Source organism: Chinchilla lanigera, unplaced genomic scaffold (assembly GCF_000276665.1).
Source record: "Chinchilla lanigera isolate Chin_1 unplaced genomic scaffold, ChiLan1.0 scaffold00069, whole genome shotgun sequence".
Lineage (NCBI taxonomy): Eukaryota > Metazoa > Chordata > Mammalia > Rodentia > Chinchillidae > Chinchilla > Chinchilla lanigera.
Window position 1 is genome coordinate 3,363,343 of NW_004955470.1, and position 8,994 is coordinate 3,372,336.

The window sequence follows — 8,994 nt, forward strand, 5'->3', positions numbered from 1 at the left end:
CCAGGGTTGCTTCAATAAGAAACTTGGGGCCACACCTCACAGAATGAGAAAACTGGAGGCTTGGCACTTCCAGGGCTGATTAATTCAGTGGCTGAACCACATGCAGGCCCCGGGTGCTGTTATGTCTCTTGCTTTGCTCTTGTGGTCTCAGGAAGGCTGCTGCAGCTCCATGCATTACTTTCACACACAAAAAAGGCTAAGAACAGAAAAAGAACTGTATCCTAGGAGCTCCTTTTTGAGGAATAAGGCTTCAGACTGATATTGACAACCTTATGTGCTGCCTGGACATCTGGTGAAACCAGAAGGGCCTCCAAAGACCTAGCCATGGGTTCCCCTTTCTATACCTCTAAGGTCCCTTAAACAAACACCCAGATAGAGTGACCCAGGCACACTTCCTGCTTATCCCTGGATGTGAGTTTCAGTTCCCTGCCAGCCTTAGAATTATTCAGTAAGTCAGTCACAACTCCAGGTGGGAATCAGGAGACACCAGCTCTCACTTCTGCAGTCTGGTCCCTCTGCCCCTGCTGGCTCATCGCTCCCAAGGACAGCCCCAGCATGACACTGCGACCTCCTGTCCCAAGCTAGGGGATGCTCGATTAGAAACATCCTCTCATCAGTGCAGTGTGCCAATGTCACAGGTTGGATCTTCACCATCACCCCTGGACCACGATCCCTGCAGCACCACCAGGTGAGTGGAAGACACTTAAAGCACCCTTGCCACCACGCCAGCCTCACCCATGAGGAAGGTCCTGGGTCCTGTTAGCGTGGCTTCCCTGCCGTCACCACGGTGCCAGGTAAAGAGCAGCTGCTCTGAGTAAGTGGAATCAAGGCTGGAAGGAAATCTGGCTGAATGAGTCCGGCTACCCATGAAGGCTCTGTCAAATGTGTTCCCTGAACTCCTAACTGTAAAGTGGGTACCGTTCCCAAGATTGGTGTAGACCAGAGCTTCTCCCCTGGGGGGTGGGAGGGAGCAGGTCCTGCGAGCCCAGGGCCTCAGGCATGTTAGACAAGTGCTCTACCCCTGAGCTACATCCCCAGCCCTTTTCATATTTTGAGATAGGGTCTCCTGCCAGATGTGGTGGTGCACACCTGTAATCCCAGCACTCGGGAGGCTGAGGCAGGAGGATCGTTGTGATTTCGAGACCAGCCTGGGCTACAAAGTGAGCTCAAGGCCAGCCTGAACTGCATAGCAAGACCCTGTCTCAAAAAGACAAAAAAAGAAAGAAAGAAAGAAAGAAAGAAAGAAAGAAAGAAAGAAAGAAAGAAAGAAAGAAAGAAAGAAAGAAAGAAAGAAAATAAAAAATAATCTTGACCCAGTTTTGAGTCTCCGGCTAGAGAGTGGTAAATTAACCTTGAGCAGTTAATAAAGTCCACACCCAACCCCATCCTTCAAGGAACTCTCAAACTCCGGGCCACCATGCACCGGGCCTAGTTTCCAGGGACAAGGTACCAGAACTGATGACAGCCCCTTCACCCCTGAGCAACAACCAAGGACAACCCTGTACCCCTAAACCTGCAAAAATGACTTAAATCAGCCAACCCAGGGGCCCCAAGCAACCCAACTAAGCCACCCACTGGCCAGGCACCCGCTGGCCTGACAGTGCCAGCTAGCTGTAAGCCCAGCCCCGAGTGCAAACTCCGCATGGCCCTGCCTGGTGGCCTGCTCTCATCTGGAGCTGGACGTAACAAAGAGTTCTGCCTCTCTCTCTCTGAGTGTCTTTGTGTTGTGTGCACCATCAAAAGGAGCTTTAAACCTGGGGGAACAATGGGCACTGTGAGCTGAGTGTGTGGCCGTGATGCTGTCTGCACAGCTCCCTGAGCTCCGAGACCACCCAGAGTGGGCGTGGGGTGGACTTGAGCTTGCACAGCAGCCTTTGTGCCACCGCTCATCACCAAGCCTCTCCCTGACCAAGTGTGCTTGGCCTGGGAACATCCAGGATGGACAGTGCTCATTTAACCAGCTAAACTCTGGGACTAGAAACCAGCCAAACTCTGGGACTAGAAACCAACCAGGTACGGCACCCCAGGGCAATGAGAGTGAGAGACAATTCTTTTCTGTTCTTTTCTTTCTTTTTCTTTTTCTTTTCTTTTTTTCTTCCTTCCTTCTTCCCTCCCTCCATCCCTCCTTTCCTTCCTTTCTTTTTGTGGTACTGAGGATTGAACCTAGGCCCTTCATACAGAACTACATCCCCTTACACATTTGCTTTAAATTTTATTCGAGATAACGTCTCTCTAAGTTGCTGAGGCTGAGCTCAAGCTTGGGATCCTCCTCGGTTTCCCAGGAGGCTGGGATTATAGGTGTGCACCACCATATCCTGCTTGTTTCTTTATTATTATTCCGGGAAGAACCGATGCCGATGTCTTTCAAGGACCCCACTGAAGAAAAGTGTTTCTGGGCTCCCTCAGGTAGAGAAGCGGCGCCTGGGCTCACGTGGTACCTGCGAGCTTCCTGGGCTTTCCCAAGGTCGCCTGCTTTTCTCTGCCACTCTCTCGCCTGTCTTCCATCCTCTCCCTGCTCTTCCATGTGCTCCCATTGCCTGTGCCAGGCTCCAGCCCCCAGGCTAAGCACCAGGCACCCAGAGACGAGGGAGCAAGTTCCTGCCATTCTCCAGGAAAACATTCCAGGCTCTCTGGCAGCCGGTTTTCATATTCCGCATGATTGCACTTTTATGGCTGAATTATGTCTTCTGATTTCAAGCTGTTCCTGATCTCCACTGTCCCAGGCCCCAGTGCACGGGTCTCTGGTCTGGTACCATTTTCATTTCTCTGGGCTCTGTTCCAAGTGCTGGGCACCACCCAAGCCTTCCAAGGACTGAAGAAACGTCACTGGCTGCTCCCCAGGGAGGACTCAGACCGGCCTTGGCAAGGGCCTTTGTGGCCCCCACCCTGGAATGCCTGCAGGTGCAATGGCCTCACCGCCACCTCCCATGCTCCCACATGCACCTCCCACGTGCAGACAGCTCAGGTGTGGCACTTGGAGAATTTGTTTGGGCTGAATGAATGGGTTTGTCACTCCAAGGAAACAGTAGTGGAGAGGGCTGATGGTTTCCTTCTACATAAGTTCTAAAACATAATATGCAGAAGCAAGGCATGGTACATGCCTGTAACCCCAGCACCCTGAGAGGCTGAGGCAGGAAGATCACAAATTCAAACCCAGGCTTGGCAATGTAGCTAGACCCTGTCTCAAAATAAAAAATGAAAAGGATTGGGGCGGTAGCTCAGTGAAAAGACCCTCGGTTGATCAGTCCTCAGAACTGAAAATAATAATAACAAACAGAGGTGAAAATAGTTATCTTGATTTGGAGGAACCAGGTAGCATTAATACACTGTTCTTTTTCTAACAGAAAACAGGAATGTAAGGAAAATCTGCAACCATCAAGTACCACTGCCATGGTCAGAGGTTTCCTCTGTGGTCCGCCCAACTGGAGGGCCACCTAGCTTCTTCAGTAGGCGGCTCCTGGTCATCCAATGGGGATCCAGTTCTCCAGGAGGCCTTTGGAGGAGGCTCCAGGCAGAAGAATGAGCTACAGAGTGAAAAACCCAGTGCCAAGGCCATTCCACTAAGTTTGGGGTCTTCCTCAATACCCTCCTGACCATCGAAGGAGACCCGCTTTGGGGCAAAGGCTATCTGAGGGGCATTGTGAATGAAACCTCCAGGAATGGGGCCTGGCCAGGGCAAGCCCGCCCAGCCCCTAACCTGCCCAGGCTGCATTCCCGGGACCCGGGACCCAGCCCTGCTCCTGCCTTACATTTGCTGAAGTTTCGGCCAACTTAAGCCACATTCTCTGTGCAACCCGCTGGGCAGGTGGCGAGCAGGAAGAGGTGAGCCTATCGCTCTTGGGGCTGACTAAGCTCGATGTTTACTTCCTACCCTGGGACTTCCGCCTCTTCTCCCCACGTCCAGCAGCCCCTGTTCTTTCCAGCTCAGCCCAGAACCACCACTCCTGGTGCAGACCAAGGGCTTTCCTGCCTCCAGGACTTCTCTGCTGCTCTCTGGGCCGGGCATCCTTTCTCTCTCTTCTCTGCACGTCCCAGTGCAACACAGCCTTGCATTCCTCCTCAGCATCCCCAGCCAACATCATTCCTGGCCTCCTGTTACCCAGAACTCCCTGCCCATGCCTACTCCCTTCTGTCCTGGGCGCCTGTGGGCTGTTCACATTCCACCTTCTCCCCAACCCCCACTAGCACCTCTGACTCACTGGTCTCCTCATGTGAGCTCTCAAACCTGGTATAACAGTGTAATCTGGGCCTGTATCTCTCAAAGTCAAATAATGAAGTCGAGGACAAAGGAGGAATGTTTATTAGAGAGGAATAGCTCCCAATAGTCAGGAGGGGACCAGATAGTAGGTTGCCACAAGGACTCTTTGTCATAGTGTTTTTCGGCTAAAAAATAACCAGGGCTCAGATCATTCTGAGTTAACTAAGTTCAGCCTAAAGGACAGAAACAAGCTTTTTTCAAGTAGAAATGGGCGTATGTGGAGTCCAGGTAAGCATATGTCTGCAGGTACCTCTTGGCCTCTATCCCATCCAAGTGGTCCATCAAAAGACCAAAGTAAGAAAGAAATAAGTTTCCCAGATAGGTAGGAGCAGAAGTGGTCATGGTGGCCATCTATCACCTTGTTTGTTACAGGTCCGGATTTAATTGTTCACCTGGTTCTTGTTAACTCTTGACATCAAATTCCTACTTACCTGACCAAGGCCTGGTCATTCTGACTCTATCGTGGGTCCAGGGCCTCTCTGGCTGCCTGCTGTATTCTGCTTAACTTGCCAGTCTATAATACTGGTAATTCTGTTCCTGAGCCAGGAAACTCCTTCCCTTTCACCTGCTTAGCCACTGCCCACAAGCTCAAGGGACACTTCTTTTTCTTTTTTTGTCCTGGGAATCTAACTCAGCACTGCACCACTGAGCTATTTCCCCGGCTCACACTTCTGTGAGGTCCCCACCCTAGGCCCAGACTGCTGTGCTGGTGGAAGCTCTTGGAGCCCCTGCATTCTGCGTCCAGCACCAAGCATCATCACATATGTATGTTTGACCGCTAGCTGTCTCCTGTACATTGTAGTAAACTCAAAAAGGCAGGGACTGTGTCTACCCTCCTCTGTGGTCTCTCCTCCTGGAGCTTACTGAACTCGGCTGGTGGGGGGAGGGCGTGGAAAGCAGGGCATAGCACTGCCACCCAAAAGGGCTCAGAAATGGGGGTCCCACTGTGCAGCCTTTGCCCACCTCACCCTTGCTTAGAAGGACTGGTCCATGTGCCGCCAACTATGGTCTGAATGCTGGCATCTTCCTAAAATTCACATGTTGAACCTTGACCCCAAGAGTGACAGTATCAGCAGGTGAGATCTTTGGGAGGGGACTTGGTTGTGAGGGCAGAGTCCATCCCTATGAATGAGGTGAGCGCCCTTACAAAAGGAGCCTGAGAGACCCCTTACCTCCTCCCCATGCGAGGACACAACAGGAAGGGACCTCTATGAGCCAGGAAGTGCACCCTCACCAGGTGCCACGTATGCCAGGGCCTTGATCTTGGATGTGCAGCCTCCAGAACCATGAGAAATGCATTCCTGCTATTTCTAAGCTGCCCCATTGAACAGGCCTTGTCAAAACAGCCTGAACAAACTAAGACACCACCCCATGGTGTTGTTTACAGAGACAGAGAAAGTGCCCAGGGCAGACCTAGCCCAGAGAAGGCCGGGCCAGGTATCCATCAACTTGACCACAGTGTTGCTTTTGGATGGAACTCTCTGAGGAAGCAGGGACTTGTCTTCCCTACTCACACGCCCTCCACCCTGCATCCCCATCGCTGAGACACCCAGACACTGCCAGGTACTTGGAGCCTGCTGATGGCTTTCTCAGAAGGTGGCAGAGCACCATAAGTCCCTGGCACCACAGAACACAGACCTCAAAAGGACTGCAGAAAAGAAAGAAGAACGAGGCTTGGGCTCGTTGTCACTGGAGGTAACAGAGCACAGGACACCCTCTAGGCCCATCCCTGGTCCTTTGACGAGCAGCTGTCACTTGTAGTTTTCAAACCTTTGGATTTTGTGCAGTTGGCACCGAGGTAGTGAGGACACAGCCTGCCTTCCGGGTTCAAGAGGCCTGGTTGACTGACACGTGACCAGGGCAATACCTCCCATCCTGAGCCTGCATGGTGCGGAGATACCTACCGGAAGGGCTCTGGGGAGAAAAGGAGGTCATGTGGACCAAGAACTTGTAGCTGTGCTGGGCACTTAGTGGGCCCCAGCCATGCTGGCTTCCCTCCCGCTGAGGCCAGGGCAGCTGTGGTGCCGTTGATGTGTCTGCCCAGCAGGGGTCCTCAGTCCTTCACGCCATCCCTGGAAATCCCTGGCTAGGTGTGACAGTTACACAAAACCCTTTGGGGTAAGGGCTCCAGGTACCTTGCAGAACTTGGGTTTGCTCCTACCTCCCCTAAGCATAGCCAAGATGATAACCCCAAATCCTTTGTGTCCCCAGGCAGGGGAGGAAAGGTCTAGAGCAACCAACTGGGCAGAGATGCCTCAGGAAACAAGTGCCCAGGCCCAAGCCTGAGCTGAACAGAGATTGGAGTTGGAAGGCTGTTGAACGTCTGCACAGAGCATGGCATTTGATGGTAATCAGCCATGTGGGGCACAGACTTCATCAAGCACTTGTGAGCATCTTTGGAGGCCTGCACCTTTCAGGTTCAGGGCTGAGCTCCCCCACTCAGCAGCTGTGTGGCCTCAGAAAGCTGCTTAACCTTTCTGAGCCTGTTACCTCACCATTAAAATGAGATCCATCCTACCAGCCTCCAAAGCTAATTGCACCTGCTGTCATTTATTCCTTTCCCATGGGTCGTTCCCTAAACATGTCCCACTCCCACCCACAAACGAGCTAGATGTGAACTGTTCCTGACTCAGCTGGGCAGCAGTCTTAGCTCCACAGCGTTCCGTTTTAGAAACTGCCCCAGGCCACCTTACAGTGTGACAGAAGCCCCAGATCCAGCCCAGACCAACGCACAAGGTCACACCCATTATGCTGCTGGTAAGACTGACGTGACAGGGAGTTACTGGCCAATGTTATTTTTCATATCCTGCTGAAACCAAGCTATGATCCTAGACTTATAAACGTGAGCCACCTAAATCATGAGCAAGTGGCCTGGGGAAGAAGAAACAGCCCTCTCCACTCACCAATGCTCTTCATGTTCACCAGAGTAGTTCCACCTCCCCCTCAGCCTTCCTAGCACTCAACAGAGTGCCTCCCACCAGCCAGGTCCTTAGGCAGCTGCCGAGGTTATGATGGGTAAGGAAGGAGATGGCAGGTAAAGATGAGGAGCCTGCAGTGGCGAGTGTGGTTTAAAAGGTGAACATCCATGCCGGATGTGGTGGCGCACACCTGTAATCCCAGCATTCGGGAAGCTGTGCAGGAGGATGGCCGCAAGTTAGAGGCCAGCCTGGGCTACATAGTGAGTTCAAAGCTAATCTAAATCACATAGCGAAACCATGTCTCAAAAAAGAAGAAAAAGGTAGGGCCAGGGATATAGCTCAGTGGCATAAGTACCTGCCTGGCAAGCACAAGGTCCTGAGTTCAGTTCCTGGTTCCAATAAAACACAACAAAACAAAAAAAGATAAATATCCAACAAAGGGGTCCATGTGAGATGAGAAGGCCACCGAGATAGGGACTAGCCCTCTTGGCCTTGGCCTTGGTGAGGATGCCTTCCTGGTCCTGCATAACCTCTTCCAAGGGCTTTTCCCCCTCTACCTTATCCAAGGACCTTGCACCTTCTCCCAGGAGGGCTAGAACAGTTGGGCCTCACTAGGGCACCAGGAGCCGTAACTCTCACCCAAAGCCAAAGGCGCATGTGTGCAGGGCTTAGCAACAAAGGTCTGAAATCAGTAATGAAATAAAAGAGGCCTGCCAAAGACCTTACTGAGTTGATAGGACCTTTGTAATCTTGATTATTTTATACTAATAGAGAAACTAAAGTAGCTTTGGCTGGATTTGCTGGTGAGAGCCCTCAGTCTTGTTTTGAGGCTCAGCCCCCACGAAGACTCTTCAAAAGCAAGGTGTCCCCTTGGGGCCCAATGGGGCCATCCGACAGCCAAGAAGATGCCAGGATGAGAGAACTCAGACAGCGCCCATCCTGGCCAGAAACGTCCTTCCCTGGGGACCTGCTGGGGGAGCCCAGTCACAAGTCACCAACACTGGCAGCCCTAAAGAGGCTCACTGGGGCACAGGGAAATTTTCTTACTTTGAATGCCTGGTCCCTTTCCATAATGGCCAGCTCATGGCATGGATTGTTGCTTTTTGAAAATATATCCCAAAATTTACTTCTCCCTGCAGGAACGGGAAGGAAAAAAGAGCCCTGTAGAGAAAGCCAGGGAGCCTGGGCCCTGGTGGTAGCTGGGGTAAAGCCCAGGGTGGTGAGGGTGGGGGTAACACTGAGCAGTGACACTAGGAATACCAAACGGAAAGCTACTGGAGAGTGAGTCTTGCTTAAAAATAAAAGCAAAAAGGAATCTAAATTGCGATACAGGAAAAAACAAAACAACCAGCAGAAAAGAGTCAAAGGCCACGGGTGGAGGTGAAAGGGTCACCCACCCGCACCAGTGCGGGCAACCCCCTCTGGCAGTGCCCCTTCCGGCTCCCTGGTGTCACACAAATCTGCCCAGCCTCAGACCGGCAGCTGAGGGCGACCTCCTGCCGCCCTTAGACGCTCAGCCCCTAGACCAAGGGGAGCGGAATCCCGGGGCACCGCTCCGGGAACCGGGCTGCAACCACGCAGCGGGCAGGGTCGGTGGCCAGCGCTGGGCTCAGCTGGTTCCCTGACTGCAGCTGTGGTGCGGGCGTCCCACCCTGAGCGGGGAAGCGGAGATCGCGCGCACTGACGCACCCAGCAAAGACTCAACTTGAGTTAAAGCAATGGTGACCCCAGGGCGTAGTCCTTGGGAGGTGTCGGGACCTGGCCCAGATGGCTGTCAATCTTAAGGGACGATGATCACCTGGAGGGCGTGCCAAGCTG